Source organism: Corvus kubaryi, unplaced genomic scaffold (genome assembly GCF_017639235.1).
Source record: "Corvus kubaryi isolate FWS band 111438036 unplaced genomic scaffold, C.kubaryi_AGA036_p1.0 split1-37296, whole genome shotgun sequence".
Taxonomy (NCBI): Eukaryota; Metazoa; Chordata; class Aves; order Passeriformes; family Corvidae; genus Corvus; species Corvus kubaryi.
This window is the reverse complement of record NW_024582075.1, coordinates 9,916,081-9,932,147: the sequence shown is the minus strand read 5'-3', so window position 1 is coordinate 9,932,147 and position 16,067 is coordinate 9,916,081. Positions and strand designations below refer to the sequence as shown.

Genomic DNA, 16,067 nt, shown 5'->3' with positions numbered 1-16,067 from the left:
GGGGGGGAGCAAGAGGCGGGTGAGGGTGTAGATTCTCGCTTTCTCGGAGCTCCTAGAGCTTGGGGAGAAGACGGCGGTCTTGCCGGCTGCTGCTGCCCCCGGTCTGAAGGGAGAAAAGGGTCATCGCTGGAGGGTTTCAGTGCCAAAATGCGGGCCAGCCCGGCAAGGTCAGAGGTCTTGGACCGCGGGAGACCAAGGTAATGATGATGTCATGAGAAACCTCAAGTACACACGGCTATTGATATGCATGAGCCACCAGCGGCCGGCGCCGGGACCGAGTCCGGTCTCGCCTCCAGCAGCGCCACCTCCGCCGCCCTGACGAGGGGGATCCACTCGCCGCCGTTACCTTCCTCCTCCTCTGCAGCACAGACCGCTCTAACATCCAGAGGCCGGGAGGGAGGACGCTCTCCCGGGGGCCGGGAAGCAGCCTGTCCGATCCCAGGGAGCGCTGCTGCGCTCCTCTTCGGGCAGCCCCCGCTGGCGCGGAGAGATGCCGCGGCGGGGAGCGGGGCCTTGCGCTTGGAGGCCGGGAGGGGGGCTGCGCAGTGAGTCGATGTGTAATTACACTGACAATTTGCTCTGTCGTTGTGCATCTATGAGGTTTTTTTTGGTTGGTTAGTTGCTTTGGGGGTAGAAGGGGTGTGGATTTTCATTTCCTCTTAACTTCACATCTCTGTCGTGGTTCGCACCTATCGTGATTCGCAGGTATTTACAGCGGGACTGTCGTGCGAAGCGTTTTCCTCTGCCTGTCTGTGCGAGAAGCTGCGAGCAGCAGGCTCAGCGTATTCTGTAGCATCTATACCCTCTCGCCGCCCTTCTTCCCACCCCCACTCCCTCCCAGCCTGTGTGTATCTGTGTCTGTATTAGAATGCAACACAGGTGAACATTGCAGCAGTATTTATCTACGACCATGCATCATCTGACGAAACGCCTTAGTAAAAACGCTGATTTATCGATTATTTTTATTAACCTCGTACTAAGAAAAACTGCATGCTGGTGTTACTCATGGAACCAATGGAGGCAAGTCTTTCTAAATTGTTAGGATGTGTTATGTACAGTATTAGGATTTCAGTCTCTCAGCTCCTCCTCCCCCCACCCCTGCCCGCTAAAAGAACATTATACTTTGAATTATTTAACAATATGATTTGTACAGAATTTTCTTAAGTCTAAAGAGCAAACATTAAAGGTCTCTCGAGTACGTGTGATAAAATGAACCTTCTCACTGCGATCTACCATTAATTTGGTAGAATTAAATTAATAAATTAATAAATGCACTTCAACAGCTCTTGTGTGCTGTGTTCAGTATGAGATACACACCAAAAAATTAAGCACAGGCAGACTATGGACTGCTCAGAACTCCTAAAGAAATACCAAGTTAAAATTCATGCTGCTACTCCTCTTCTAAGGTGCAAAATAAAACACGACATGTCCACATACAATCACAGTTCACAGGCCACACTGCATTTAAATACATTTGTTAGTCAATTAACCTGTGCTTACATGCATTGCTATTTTTAGGTGGATTTTTTTTTTAATGCAAGGGGTTACACTGAAGTTGTTGATGCTCTGTGTCGGCTACAGAGCTTGCTTGTATGATAAATCTTATATCCCCTTGCGTGTACACAGGGGAGCCATACATACATGTGTCAGTCTAGGTGCATGTGTCTATGTGTTTGTGCTAAAATATATATGCAGGTGTATGTGGTTACACTGTAAAATAACAACTGTATCAACAAGCCCATTTTTATTGCAATTAGGAAAGCGTGAAAATGGGGAAACAATCCCATTTGTCAGACACGGCCCAAAATTAATACTGCCACCAAGAAGTAGCACATAGACATTGCTAATCTGCTAATTGCTAAATCTGAATCCAGCAGGGATATTTCTAATTTATTTGTGTTTTCAGATTCTAAGACTTTGAAGCTGAGCACTTCTGGTTTAAACAGGTATTATATATCCTGGCATAGACTGCTTTTTTACCACCAGTGCTTTTTACCTAATTGATCCAATTGTGCCAGCATTCTTGGCACAAAATGGTTAGAATTTTTATAATGCTCATTATGACTTACTGAGCTTCTTCATTACCTCTTGGGCTGTTCAGGCACAATGGGGGCAACTGAGTAAGATATCTCATGCAACCAGAGGCACATGATCACTGTGATATTATATAAATTTCTAATGGCTTTATGTGAGTTTTTCTGAATTGGCAGATAGGGGAAAGATTTTTTTTTATGGCAATAGCTAGGGGCAGTATTGTTGGTGATCAAGCATGTGTTGCACGGACAGGCTTGTCAGCTTATGCATTGAATTCTTTCAGTCAGAGGCATGAAATTACAAGTGATCATGTATGTGTGTGTGTGCATCTATGCTCATACGGGTACATATGTAGATATAAAAGAGCATATGTACATACGTGTATATATAATACTTATTAACACAGATGCATATGTACATGGTAAGTGCATGCATGTCACCAGCTGTCACACTACCAGATTTAGAGTTAAATGCAAAGTACCTTATTGCAAATTGGCATTTTTTCAAAGACACAAGGCATATCTCTAAAACACCAAGCTGTCTTCTCACAGCCACCTCACGTATGAATTAACTTGGGAAGTAACTGCAATACACCTGACATATTTTGTTGATTAATCGTTGGAGCTTAAACACATCAAAAGAGGCAATGCAATGGTTATGACCTAGCTGTTCATTAGCCTTATTACCAGTTACATTTTCTAGCTCTCAGACATCTAGAGCTTTAAAATCATCATAAGTTGTTTAAGTATTTGCCTATTCTGAATACAAAAATATATGCAGCAGTTGTAAAGCACTTTTCTAAAAGTGCAGTGTTGCCTAGCACGTGGAAAGTTTAAGCAATGCACAGTTCTGAAAATTCTGCCCAAAACATCACCTGAATTGTCAAAAGCAGCTGTTAACACTGCTTGCTCTCTTCCAGTTTACATAATTGTATAAAACTTACTTATTCCAAAGTCACTGTAGAAAAACCTGCCTATTGGAAGTTATGGAATACAAACACTGACTTTTTACTCCTAGATCCCTAATAAATTCCTGCTAATGGCCTGTAGATCGTCATGCTTATTTTCTAATCTTTTTATAGGGCTCCAGATGGCTGTGACGTAAAGAAGAAATATCCTGCATAGATTTCTTAAGAGCAAGCCGCCTCCACTGACTTTAAAGAGGAATGCTTATGATTCTCTAATCATTGCAATCAGACCTCCATCCTATCTCCAGCATCCCCACCTTCTTTGGGAAGACACACAGGAACACCACTTAAGCTGCCGTGATGTATATAAGAGGGGTGTAGTGTTACATAAATTCCCTTTTCGTACTAAATTATGACAAAATTATGTAGAGGTAAACAGTACAGCATGCCAGTACAGTCCAAGCCATTTTCCCCGGCAGAGCAGCATCCCTTTTCTCCTATCCAGGTAAGTCACTCGACTGTCTCGCCTTCCAATGAAGGTTCCTCATCATTCCTTTGTGACCACAATTTCATTTTACAGGCAACTGAAGGCTATACTTCTCTTACATTGAACATCGAGTATGCAAAGGGATATCTACTACAAATCCGAATTCATAAATAAGAAAAGAAAGTGTATCAAGGATTCAAAGTCACAGAAAAAATAAAACCCACAAAGAGTCAGTGATTACACATGGAAACCGTGTGCCGTTAAAGGACATGTATTCTGTAGGTAATATATATAATACCTTCTGACTTTTATTAAACAAAAAAACAAGCAAAAAATTACCGTTTCTTGTTGCAATTGTCACTACCTGTGGTCTGTCTGCGTTGTTTAAACCTGAAAAATAGGCCCCCAAAAAGCAAAGGATCATAATTTAAACACTTCCAATGTTTGATTCTTGTTCCGGAAAGATATGTGAATGGATAAACCTATGTGTTTAGAGGGCGCTGAGTATATTGACTTTGGGGATTATTAGACAAATCATTAAAATGCTTGACCCTAGATTAAAGGGGGAAAAAGCTAGCCACATTTCCTGCAGATGATTTAGGATGACACAAAATAGATATGAGTGATATCCTCCTGTATCTGCAGGGTTAAAGACGGCTATCAATGTTTACAGGAAATAATATGAATAATATATTTTTTTAAACTGCATCATTATTTCTGGATAATTACACTTAAAAATAAAAGGCTAAAAATATTATTTGGGGCTGATGAACGGAAGGGACAAAAACTATAGAGGCAGATCTGGGATTTGTATAATATAAGATACCTGTTACGTAACGAAGGTTGGAGGCTCCACCTAGCCTCCAGTTCAAAACTTGCAAAACATATTAAACCAGCCTTTCCCCGCCAGATTTCCCATATGTTCCTGACCAATGATGTCCTGAAACTGGAATTACCGGGAAGGCATAGTCTCTATTTACAGCTCTGCGAGTTTATCAAGGGCCGCGGGGGTAAATAAATACAACGTAAGTTGCTGGTTTTCATTGCATTATATTGATCACAACAGCCTCAGCTAAAAAAAAAAAAAAAAAAAAAAAAAAAAAAAAAAAAAAAAAAAATTCCCAGGCAGCAACAGTGTTCTTAGATGCTACGATGAGGCAGTTTCACCCGTTCAACGGACACGAGTGGACCGAGGTTGTCGAAGGATGCCATTGCTTTGATGGAAAGGATAGAGGGATGCAGGGGGGCACCCCCGGGCCAGGGTGAGCGGTCGGGCCGCACTTCACTGGCCCTCCCCCAACTCCATTGAAACTGTCCTGTCCCCGACACTCCCTTGCCAGGTGCGTTCCTGTGCTGAGCAGAGCCATTTTGACAGGGATGCATTTTGGAGAACCCGAGAAGTGATGGTTGCTTGCTCCGAGTGACCCACTACCTGGGAGGCAGCGGATGGACTAACTGCTGCGAACAATCCCTTGAACCCTGACCAGCTGCAATTTATTCCTACGACTTCTCTTCTTCCCCCTCCCCCCTTGTTTTTTTTTTGTTTTTTTTTTTTTTTTCACTTCCCCCTTTCCTCTCCCAATCCCCTGCCACTTTGTGGGGATTTTTTGTTTGTTTTTGTGGTTTGTTAACTGCTATACTTCAATCCCGTGAGTGTTTGTTCCTGTGCCTGCACACCTTCCGAGGGTACCCAGGCACTGCAAACCAAATTCACAGCTCAGCATCCGCTGGCAGTCTGATAGATAATGAACATTTCCCGCAACTAAATACAGCCCCACGACCAACAGGTTTAGCATCAGACACATAAAATCGGCTCACCAGCGTAAGCCGCTGTGTCCACTAATAAACCCTGCCTTGTTAATCAAATGTCCCTTGCCGGGAGCTAGAGGAAGCCGACAGAGCTATGCCGAGCGACTCGCTCCGACTACCCGGGGAGAGCCGGCCTCATCGCGGGCTCACAGGCAGGTGGGAAACGTCCATCTGCTCGGGGTTCAGCTTCCCCAAATTTTGCAGGGAATTCAGGATACCCACATACATACACAAACACTGAGGTACTTACATTTCTTTGCCTTAATCGGGAAAGATTTTGCCGCACATGTAGGGGGTGAATTGAACCTCTGGCGGCAAACAAAGATTCCCACGGCCAAGCCCCCTCGGAGCAGAAAAAGCTCTTTTAGGTCTCCAGAAATTCACGTCTTTCCCCTCGCCATTCCTATTTAACAGTGCCACGTAGCTCCACGGTGTTGTTCTTGCTCCAACGGCTCAAAAATAGTTAAAAATCTTCCATCCGTGAAAATGGGAGAGAAACCAAGAAAGTTGGCTTGGCTTTGCCATTATTTTTTTCTTTTTCCACACTGTTTCCTACGCCCCGGAGTAGAAAGTGAACTGTTGTATGTGAGGCCCTGCAAGTTTTTTGGAGGGGTTGGCCAAGGTCTAGTCCAGCCCTCTCTGTTAAGAAGGACGTGCTCTGAAATTCAACAAATTTCCCCAACGCTTTTGTTGCTGATGAACTGAAGCCCTATTGTTCATCCATTGCCACGGTCTTTTTCAGTTCCTACTATACGTTATGCATTGCCAGAGATAATGAATTTGCACCAAAACTTTTCATAGTCCCGTTCTGACAGACGGAACAAATTAGAAATGTCTTGTGTAAAGAAGAGCAGTGGCTACTTTTTCCGGGAGAAGAAGGGAAGCCCGCATTTCTTTGGAAACTTTAAAAAAAAAAAAAAAAAAAGTCGAGTTTCCTTAGGTGTTTTCCTCCACTTAACTTCTGAAGAAGAGTTTCATCTGAGTCTTGATTTTGGGAAGCACTGGTATTTCGTGCAATTTTTGTCCAAACCAAGCAGCTGGCCAACAGCAGGTAAAAAAAGAGAGAAAGAAAGAAAGAAAGGGAAGGGAAGGGAAGGGAAGGGAAGGGAAGGGAAGGGAAGGGAAGGGAAGGGAAGGGAAGGGAAGGGGGGAAGGGGAAGGGGAAGGGGAAGGGGAAGGGGAAGGGGGGGATTAGGAAAAATCATGGTGTTAACAAAAACACTCTTCCCATTCCCGCTGTCAGGTGAACTTGTGGCGTGACCTCTCGTCACTGGAAGGAGGATGCCCCAAAGCGCTGCCGGTTCCTTCTGTCCCCTCTCATCCATCTCTCCGCGTTTAAAACCAGCATGAAAACACCCGTGGAAGCCCCGGCTAGGTTTTAGGGTGCGGGGGCTGGCGGGAAGAAGTTTGGGTTAGCGCCGGAACGGGAGGTGTGCAGGGAGGGGTGGAGGGAGAGATGGAGGAGGGATAGAGGGAGGTGTGCAGGGCGAGAAGGCGGCATGATGGCGCGCCCCTGCTCCAGCCCGTCTGGGGGGCGTGTGGGGTGTGCCCGAGGGGGGCCGATGTCGTGTCGGCCCCCCACTCCGAGTCGGCTACACACGGCTTCTCGCGTGGGCAGTTTTCAAGGAGGGGAGGAGGCTGCGAGGGGTTTGGGGCGGGCGAGAGGAGGGGCCACGCGCAGAAATTAATAAATATATACGTACACATATATACACCCTACAGATGCCTCCACACAGACACACGTAGTGTCTGTGTATGCATGTGTAGGTATCCATCCATATATATATAGACGGATGGGGGACACACGCCTGTTATCATATACGTATATGCATGTATATGACAACAGGCGTGTGTCCCCACGGAGCTTGGCTCCAGGGAGAGGGAAGGCGCTCCACTGTTCCCAGGCGCAGATTTCCGCGGGGAGAGCCCCGCAGCAGCCCCGAGCAGACGGACATCCCCTACCGGTACAGCCGCCAGAGACCCGGAGGACAAAGAGACCTCTGTGAGGATCCAAGCGCCAGCCCTCAGGGAATCGAGGGAATTTAGCAAGAGTCCCTGGCTGCACGTACCAAAAAAAAAAAAAAAAAAAAAAAAAAAAAAAAAAATTATGAGTCGACACCGCCCCCCCGGTCAGAAACACACTCACGTTTCCGGTTCTTGGAGAGGGCATCTCATTTTAGTTGAGATGCTTGAAGGGAGAAGCAGTGCATGAGTATGCGGCGTGCAGCCCAAGGAACGGCTGTTCACAGAGGTACTCTGGAACAGCTCATAGAAGGCTGATAAAAGCATATATAATGTCAGCAGAAAAGGAGAGAAACTCTGGTGCTAACAGAGAACACTCCTCGCTTCTAAGCCACCGGCTGTATCTCATCCTGCCGCCTCGCCGTCTAAAGTTCCCCGGGATGTGAAAGTTCTCCCAAACGTCACGACACACCGCAGCCTCCAAAAGGAGAGGGGGAAGGGAAAGAGGAGGACAAAACGCTCTAACTTACTGCCCGCTAGTACTGTATCTGTCGCTCACCGAATTCTCCCTCACACCGCGTCTCCTCCCGGTGGAGGAAGGGGGCATCACTGCAAAGCCGTGAGAGCGACTTGGACTTTCAGACCAGACCGGCGGCAGTTGCGACCCGAGATGAGGGCCACCCTACTCCTCCGGCCGCTCGCCTAGCCTCCCCTCACTTCTTCTGTCCGAGCCCCGTACCCGCGATGCGCTACGGAGCAGCGCCCGGATGGACGCTGCACCCTCAGTGGCTCAACGATCCTCTGTCATGCAATGTTTTGGGGAGGGAGGGGGAAATTTTCTTATTATGTTTTTAAATTGGTTGGAAGCTTCTATTTTCCACTCGTCTCCTGATGAAAAGAAGCAGCAAATAGCGTCCAAATAATAACAACAACAACAACAATATATATATATAAGGAACAAAAAATGGGAAGAAAACAGATAGAAAAAGGCTGGACGGAGTCGGCGGTGCTGCGGTGAGGTGCGCTTTCTTTTGGGGTCAAGCATTGGGCTGGGCAGCGCTGCTGCTACTGCCAGAGCTTATTTCATGGGATAGAGCGCGGGCGGAAGCCTGCGCGCCCGCAGGACAGAGCGGAGCACCCACGCGGCTGCGCCCTCGTCCCGCGTCCCCCCATCCCCGCTTCACGTTCAAGGTTTAGCGGAGAGGTCGCGTCTATTGACGTCAGCTGAAGGCATTCTGCACGTCCATCTACACTTACACACATTAAAGAAATTAGGGCATTAAAAAAAAGAAGAAGAAGAAGAAGAAAAAAAGAATATTCAAATCCCCCTCCCTGCTCGGAGAAGAGATCGAGGATTCGAAGCAATCATCCCTATTTTCGGAAGATCCTAATTAGCGGAAATTAGCGGGGCCTCCCCTTTTCTTCCAAATATCATCATCATCAACAAAACAAACATCCCCGAAATGACTGATCGGGGCCGGGCTGCGGCGCGTAGAAGAGCCCGTCTGGGCGCGGGCGGCTGCGGTGTGTGAGCCGGGATCCACCGTTGCGCCATTCTCCTCCTCCTGCTCCTGTTGGCTCCAGCGTGTGTTACTTTTAATACTGATGCATATGTAAAGGTATATTTGCATTGTTTTTAATTTACTGAAAGTTGAAGCCTATCACTTTTCCTTCGCTCCCTCCTTTCTATCTCTTTAAATATACTTGTCTTTTTTCACCCCCTCTCCTATTCCCCCGGTTTTGGTGAGACTCTGCAGTGTACGTGTCTTTTTACCTAGTTGCCTCCATGCTTCTATTCTATATAAGATTACAGATTATGTACAGTGCTAGTTTTATAAATCAAGGTGCACAAGATGTTTATTGGACATTAAAAAGACAGGAGGATCTTATTATCCTGCTCGGTTATCACACTGCTAGCTGGAAACTGGAAGTTTGATTATCTAATTAACTTTAAATTAAGAAAACGAAATTTTAGAAATCACCAACACACCCCTCCCCTTCCGCCCCGTTTTAAGGTATAAGGCAATATAGATAAAGCGTGTAATGGGGACTGCTTAAATGGATTTAAAACATTTCATTGCTGTTTTACAGCCTATAAATGCACTTATATCTGCCTTTATTTCAGGAATGGTTTATTTCAAAATATTTTTCTTAAAATGTGCAAAGCCAGGTACGGAGAGCTTTCCCCGAGGGAGACATTTTGTAATTTCTGTCATAGGTACTCATTATTAAATGTATTACATATCGTTTTTAACAAGTACATATTTGAATCCATGTACCTAATTATTTATAGAAAAAGTGTTATTTTAGATTATTTTTTAAAATACTGCTTGTAGCCTTACACTTGCTTTATCTGAAAATCCATAGGCCTTGAATTATACTACATTTCAGTTTACCTTAATGGGTAATGATAAGAAAGAAGAGTAGTTTAAATATTAAAACCAGAAGATTACTCTGTTTTTTATACTCCACGAGTGTTATGTTTCTAAATGAATAACGTTATTCCACCAAAAAAAAAAAAAAAAAAAAAGCGCCCGTGCATAATATTTTTTTCTTTTACAAAAGCTCATGTGCATGCGTAGATAATTACACTATGAACGACTTACCTGAATGGACATATCGGGCAAGAGTTAGCCCTCCCCAAAGACTGTTACGCATGTATTTTTTAAATAAAGAGTGGAGTGTCTCTTACTCAGTGCCCGTTTCACCACAAGTATATTTTAATTCCTTGTCATTTCTTACGTTATTTCCAGCGCTACTTCTCGCTCCAGTTTTACAAGCCCTACACTGATATGTCATCCAGTAAAAAATAGTCAGGTGTCTACCCGTAAAACGTGTAAAAAATAATACTCTCCGAAAACGGAAATCGACACGGTCATCCCTCAGATTAGCTCTTACCTTACCACATATAGCAGCAATCCATCAAGAAAGTACCATTTCTACACATTTTTACCAATAGTGGGTGCCGGGGACTGCCGGCCCGCGGACGCAATCCACCCCCCGCCCACCTCCTTCTTTTAATGAGCGCACGTGCAGCTGTCGCTCCCTCGCGGACCTCCATTAGCGTGTGCAGGGAGGCAGGCAAAAGTGAGCGTGGGTCTGTCCGTCTTTCCGTCTCCGCAGCGCATTCCGCATCATCCCCCACACCCCACGGTGGCTTACCCCGCGCCTCGCTGCAGCCCCGACGGGACGGGCGTAGCCGCCGCCTCCGCCCCTGGAGCACCCCCCGGCGGGATGCCGGGGGTCCGCCTCGCAGCATCCCTCCCCCACCTCTCCCCTCCTCGCCCCGCGTTACTGCACAGCGGCCCCGCTAATCACAACAGTCGCTTTTGTATAAGCCCCGGGGGTAGAGGGGTAGCAGCACACCACTCCCCCTCCCTGCCTGCGCGGCTGCCTGTGCCACGGGCAGCGTGGGGAGAGCTACTTTTCCCCCCACATCCCAGACACTTGACACTTGAACATGACGGGTGGAATAGGAACAATAAATACAGCCCCCGCCCTCCCTCAGCCCCTCGCGCACCCATTACCTAATACCGGTCTAATATCGGATTTACCGCTAAAAACAGGCCTATGTTCCGCTGCGCATCTGCACGGATCATCCAAGGTGATCCAAATGTCACCAAAGTTGGCGATTTCTCGGATTCTCGTCCAAGGATAGATAAACAAATGAATTCATAACAGTATTAACGATGCCCAGATTTGGGGTGGTCGCTGCGGCCACGGGGATGAGACAGAGTGCTGGGTTATAAATAATAAATGTCTAAAATAAATCCATTCTCCATCTTCTCATTCATTTTCCCCCATCATCGGTTTTTTTTTCTCCCACCAATGCTTTTAACACCTATCCTCCTATAAACCCAGTACTCAGCATTTTACACTTAAATATTCTCCCTCATCTCTTCATCCCTGTCTTCTTATACTATATATAAATAATCCGAACTCCATATTGCCCTACATGTAAGAATTATTTTTTAGAAAAGTGGAGGTGCAGGTACTGTGGGTATAGTGGAAGGTCTTTGTTTTCTCTTTTTCTTTTCTCTTTTTCTTTTCTCGTTCCTTTTCTCTTTCTCTTTACTTTTTGGTTTCCCCGCAACACTTAAATATTGAAATGAAAAAATGTAGAATTTCAAACAGATAATATTTGGTGAAATACTGGAAGTTTGGCATGACAATCTATTTTTTTTTTCCGTAAGAGAAAAAACTGAATTTAGAATTTTCTCTCTGCATATGTGGGGGAAAAAAAAAAAAAATCGAATTCCTTACACAAAAGCTTCCAGTGCATACCCACCCTCACTGTGTACCTCCGTTGGAAATAATAATAATAAAAATCCAATGCCCATTTTTTGTGGTTAAGAACATCTCTCATTATTAGAGGTACAAAGGCAGAAATCAAGAGGAGCAGCGGAAGTGGGTGTGGAAATTGCAATTCCTTCGTCCAGACTTGATATAATCACTAAATATTGGGGTTTTCAGAGGCTGAAGTACAGCAAATTCTTCGTTAGGGGTGTTTTGGCGAGAATGCAGAATGCCAACTTCAGTATCCCAGCCCGGGATGACCGGCCAGAGCAACTGAGTCTCCGTGCACGGCACGGTTTTGACTTTCAGCACAGGCTGAAAAGGAATGAACCAAATTTTCGCTATGTCATTTCTGCTCTTTTAATTTAGTGTCCGGTTTATACCTAAGCGTAAAATAACTCATCGGAAAGACAAGGTTTGAAATTCACGGTTATCTCGCTGTTTCCCATGAATACTGTCTCTTGCAGTGCAGAGAACTTGATTTTTTTTAGGGGGGGGGGATTTTTTTTATTTGCCTTTTTCATGTCCTTGTTATGTTTTGCTTTGATTTTAAATTCAGTCTGCAGGTGCGAAGTTTATGTTTACCTCCCTCCCCACCCCGTTTGCAATGCCTGGGCAGGCCGGATCTCACTTCTCAGTGGGGAGAAAAGGCAGGAAGGAGGCGGGAGGACATCCAGTTCCTCCGTGCGGTCGGTCCCGCCCAGTGCCCGGGGCTGCCCGGCCCGGCTGCCCCGAACCCCGCGCCCCTCATCCGCCTCGGCAGCGGGGGAACAGCGCCACCTCCCGGTGCCCGCCCGCGGGCAGGACCCGCACCGTGTGCGGATCCCGCCGCCTCACGTCTCCTCCCAGTGCCTTCCTAATGATACCCTTGGCCATCGCATATGGGCTCTGCTCCACCAAAAAAAAAAAAAAAAAGCAAACAAACAAAAACCAAAACCAAACCAAACCTTAAAGTTGTACGAAAAAAAAATTAGAGAGATACCCAACGGGAACAAGGATGCTCTGCAGGTAGAGCACCCCTCCGGTGACAGGCAGTGCTGCCTGTCAGAGTGCTCTCAGCTTTCCGCCCCGTCTCTACTCCTCGTCCCCAGAGAGGGTGGGGTGTGTAACTGTCGCCCCCTTCTCCTCCCCACACCTCGCTTCGCATGCTATTTGTTGGGATCAAAATACGGTGTCGGTCTGCGGGTGCCTGTTTGAAGAGAAGTCGGGCTTACGAAACGCAGGGGGCGGGGGAGGAAAGCTGCAATATCTCAGGGAACGGCAATATTATTCCTCCCTGCAGAATGGCCGTCCGTTCTTTACTGAATTTGTACCGGTGCTGCGTGGAAAGACCTTTTTCTCGGAAGCTCTTGTTAGCTGATCATAGCAGGCTTTTGCCTTCCCTCGATTCTCCCTTCCTCTTTTTAATAAAAGTAATGAAAATGAAAGATTTGATGTTAAAGAAATGCAATTTTTACGAGAGGGAATAGCGGTGAAGAGCTCTAAACGCAGTAGGCTCTCAGGAAGAAGACGCACTCCCGAGAAGTTAGAGGTTGTGTTTGATTGGATTAACCGTCCCTTCTTTTTGAGTTTTCTTTTTTTTTTTGGTCTCTTTTCGATTTTGGTAGTTCATTAGCTGAACTTTCTCCAAGACAGTGTGCTTCTATAATTGACTTCCTACATCTCCTCTTAGGAATTTGTGGTTGTCTCGTATCTTAACAGGCTGTGGACAGATAGAAAAGTAACCCGCGTATCTCTCGTAGGACGTTTTTTCTGCACCTCCAGGAAATGATTTCTTCGACAAAAAAAAATATAAAAACATGATGTGGGGTGGGTTTTTTTTGTTTTCGTTTTGTTTTTGTTTTTTGGTTTTGTTTTTTTCTTTTTTTCCCAGTGGGCTCGTATATAAAACATTTAAATTTAAAAGCAGCGTCGCTGCTAAATGCAGTTGCAAAATCACGCGCGACGTACCTTCCCCGCGGGTGTTTTAGCTGCCGTACCGACAGGTACCAGCGATGCACACGGAGGAAAACACACAAAACTCGGGTACATCTCCCACGTAGTAAAACCCAAGTGTAGATTTCTCCGCCCGTCAATAGGATAACTATTTCGAGTTGTTTTTCTTAGCATTAAGGACCTTCTCAGCCAAAGGACCCAGTAGATTATCTGAGCGCCGCTTTCAACTGGAGCGGTGGAAAAATAAGGATTAAAAGCAACGACAGAACCGACGGGCTCCGGAGGTTCTCGGGAAGAAGGCGTGGTGGCGGCCTTTGTCTGTTGGTCCTTCTGGGAAGGATGTTGTCCTTCTGTTCTGGTACCACCCGGAACTGCGATGACTATTCTGACACTAAAACGACTGTTCTCGCTCATTTTTGCCCTGTACAACATATGGCCGTCTTCGTCCCACCCCCTTTCTGGGGGCACCGCATCTCCCCACTGTGCCGCGCCGTGCAGAGGTACGGACGGACAGTGCTGATGGCGCCGGTTCCCACGCTGCCGGAGCACCCTCCCCCGGAGCCGGGACAGCAGCACCCTCATTAAGACCTCGCAGTTTGGATGCTTATATGCCTGTTGACAAAACCTTTCAGAGCTCTCCCAGCGCATTCCCCGAACTGAGCATCGGGAGGAGGGCTTGTCGGGCAACCCATCCCACCCTCGGGACATCGACCAGGGCAGACACGCAGAGCCCCTTGCCCTGACAGCCCGCTTCCACTCCTGTTTTCTTCTCCATCTTTTCAGTAGCAACAGGGGAATCTAGAAACTGAGCTAGGGTGGTGTCAGACCGCTGTTCAGCTCCCACGCTGCGGGACCGGGGAGGTCTGGCGGGGAAGCACGGTTTTAAAGAGTGATGGAAGGCTGTCACCTCACCTCCCTCCACTCTTACTGGACCTCAGATCCCCTCTTTCACATCCCCAAGAGGACGCTGGGCAGGAGAAGACAGACCTATACACAAACCTGTATATTGTCCCCTGGCGCAGGGTGTGCCCCATCCTTTTCCAGTACAGACTGTCACAGTCACAGTCACAACCCAAACAATTACAGGAACCACCAGTGCCCACCACCTGGTTCCCACACCACTGATTTTGATTTCATCCCGAGGGGCACTCGACGGCCTGCCCCCGCTCCCTAATCCTTCATGCCTGTGCGGAGCGGTGCGGTGCGATGCTCAGGGCGCAGACAGCGCGGTGCGGATATGCCACGGACCCCTGCACGTGTGTATGTTTAACGAGCCCATGGGTGAAGCCACATCAGCTGATCAGGTTTGAAATCCAATAGCTTCCCTTCACGTGAATAAGTTTTATCACCGACGGTAAGAAATTAGGGGGCAGGAGGATGTTTAAGAAAAAAGGGGTGCGGCGGTAAAATTTCTCCGCCCGGAAGAGACGCCTTGCTGGATCGTCCTCCTCTTTCCGTTTGGCCTGGACCCCAACTTTCTCCCTCGCCCGTTATTTCAGAAGGCAGAGACGGGAAGGTCAGAGAGGGGACAGGGAACGGCGGGGTTTTCCCGCCTCTCCCCCAATCCCGGACACACTTTTCCCACCTCGTGGTGAAATAGCACGGACAGACTGCTCCGACCTCCCCCCATATCCCTCTCTGGGGACTCCCCATTCCGGTACTCACGGCGCTGCCTCCTCAGCCGCCTGCCGAGCACCATTATTCGCAGGGACGCCGAGAGAGGCTTCTCCAGCACACCCCCGCTCGGACGGGCGGGAAGAAGCGACGGGGGGGAAGGAGGGGCCGGTTGCTGTTGGAGAGAGGGCGGCGGCCACGGGTGCTGCCCCACACCGGACTGCGACGTGGCTCACTCCTCCCCTTCGCTCCGGTATTTCCCACCCACTTACCTCCACTGCTCCCGCCTCAAGACAGACAGCCGTCGGGAACGGGGACACGTCTTTCGAGGGGGCCTTCCTTCAGAAGCCCTGCCAGGCAAGGCGAGGACTCGGAGCTTAGCCTATGGGCCCCAGGGGTACTCGAGACTGGGGCCAAGAGAAGGAGAAGGGTGTCCGGGACTGCTCGCGTCCCACGCCGATAGTGAGGCGGCCGGGGCTCGGGTGCGCTGGTGGCTGGGGTGAGCGTGGCCCTCCCCGCGCCACGCATCGCCCCCCGCGCCAGCCCTGGCTGTCGTTATTAACAGTACTGTTCCTACTGATGCTGATGGTAAATTTAAGAGGCCTCTGCAAACGGAGGCCGGCGGCGGGGCTGGAGGGGACAGAGGGCATGGGGAAGAGTCTTCTCGGGCAGGGTGAGCTCTGCTGGAGGGAAGCCCCCCAGGAGGATAGTGGACCCGGGAAGAATGCTGAGCGTCTTTACTAAAGCGCCAGCGGTGCCCGGCACTCTCGGTTATCGGGAGCCAATGAGAGGCAGCTGCCCCTCTCCGCCACATCGGTGTCCGAATGTTTGGGGCCGGAGCATCTCGACTCGGACCCCCTCGAAACTTTCACTGCTGCAGATATACCGATGGCCCTTGTAATTCCTTGGCTGGACCTTTATCTGGCCATATTCTCCCAAAGCTTTACCGAAAATTGTTGGCATCTGTACCCGGCGGGTACGTCCCCACAGTTGTGACTCCGACATCCGTCACGACTTGCGCGC

General features: G+C 47.9%; 1 protein-coding gene and 1 long non-coding RNA gene across 6 annotated transcripts in view; one reads left to right on the top strand and one right to left on the bottom strand.

Annotated features, from left to right (window-relative positions):
* TMEM161B (transmembrane protein 161B) overlaps positions 1-15,269 on the bottom strand; it is a 181,099-nt gene extending 165,830 nt beyond the window's left edge. Inside the window, exons 1-2 of one of the 3 annotated variants that reach the window (XM_042053980.1) lie at positions 5,488-5,576; positions 3,768-3,818 (exon numbers count right to left, since the gene is read on the bottom strand). The gene's annotated coding sequence lies outside the window, so the exon portion shown is untranslated. Of the gene's footprint in view, positions 1-3,767; positions 3,819-5,487; positions 5,707-15,095 lie in introns of those variants that run through there. The other 2 variants (XM_042053981.1, XM_042053979.1) reach the window with 2 other exon arrangements.
* On the top strand, positions 9-9,890 carry LOC121676920. 3 transcript variants are annotated; one of them, XR_006020659.1, is made up of 4 exons: positions 9-197; positions 3,116-3,446; positions 3,522-6,288; positions 6,481-9,890. It is a non-coding gene; the product is annotated as an uncharacterized LOC121676920 (long non-coding RNA). The 3 variants fall into 3 exon arrangements; XR_006020660.1 differs by having other exon boundaries at positions 9-705; XR_006020658.1 differs by having other exon boundaries at positions 9-3,446.
* Positions 15,270-16,067: the final 798 nt, after the last annotated feature.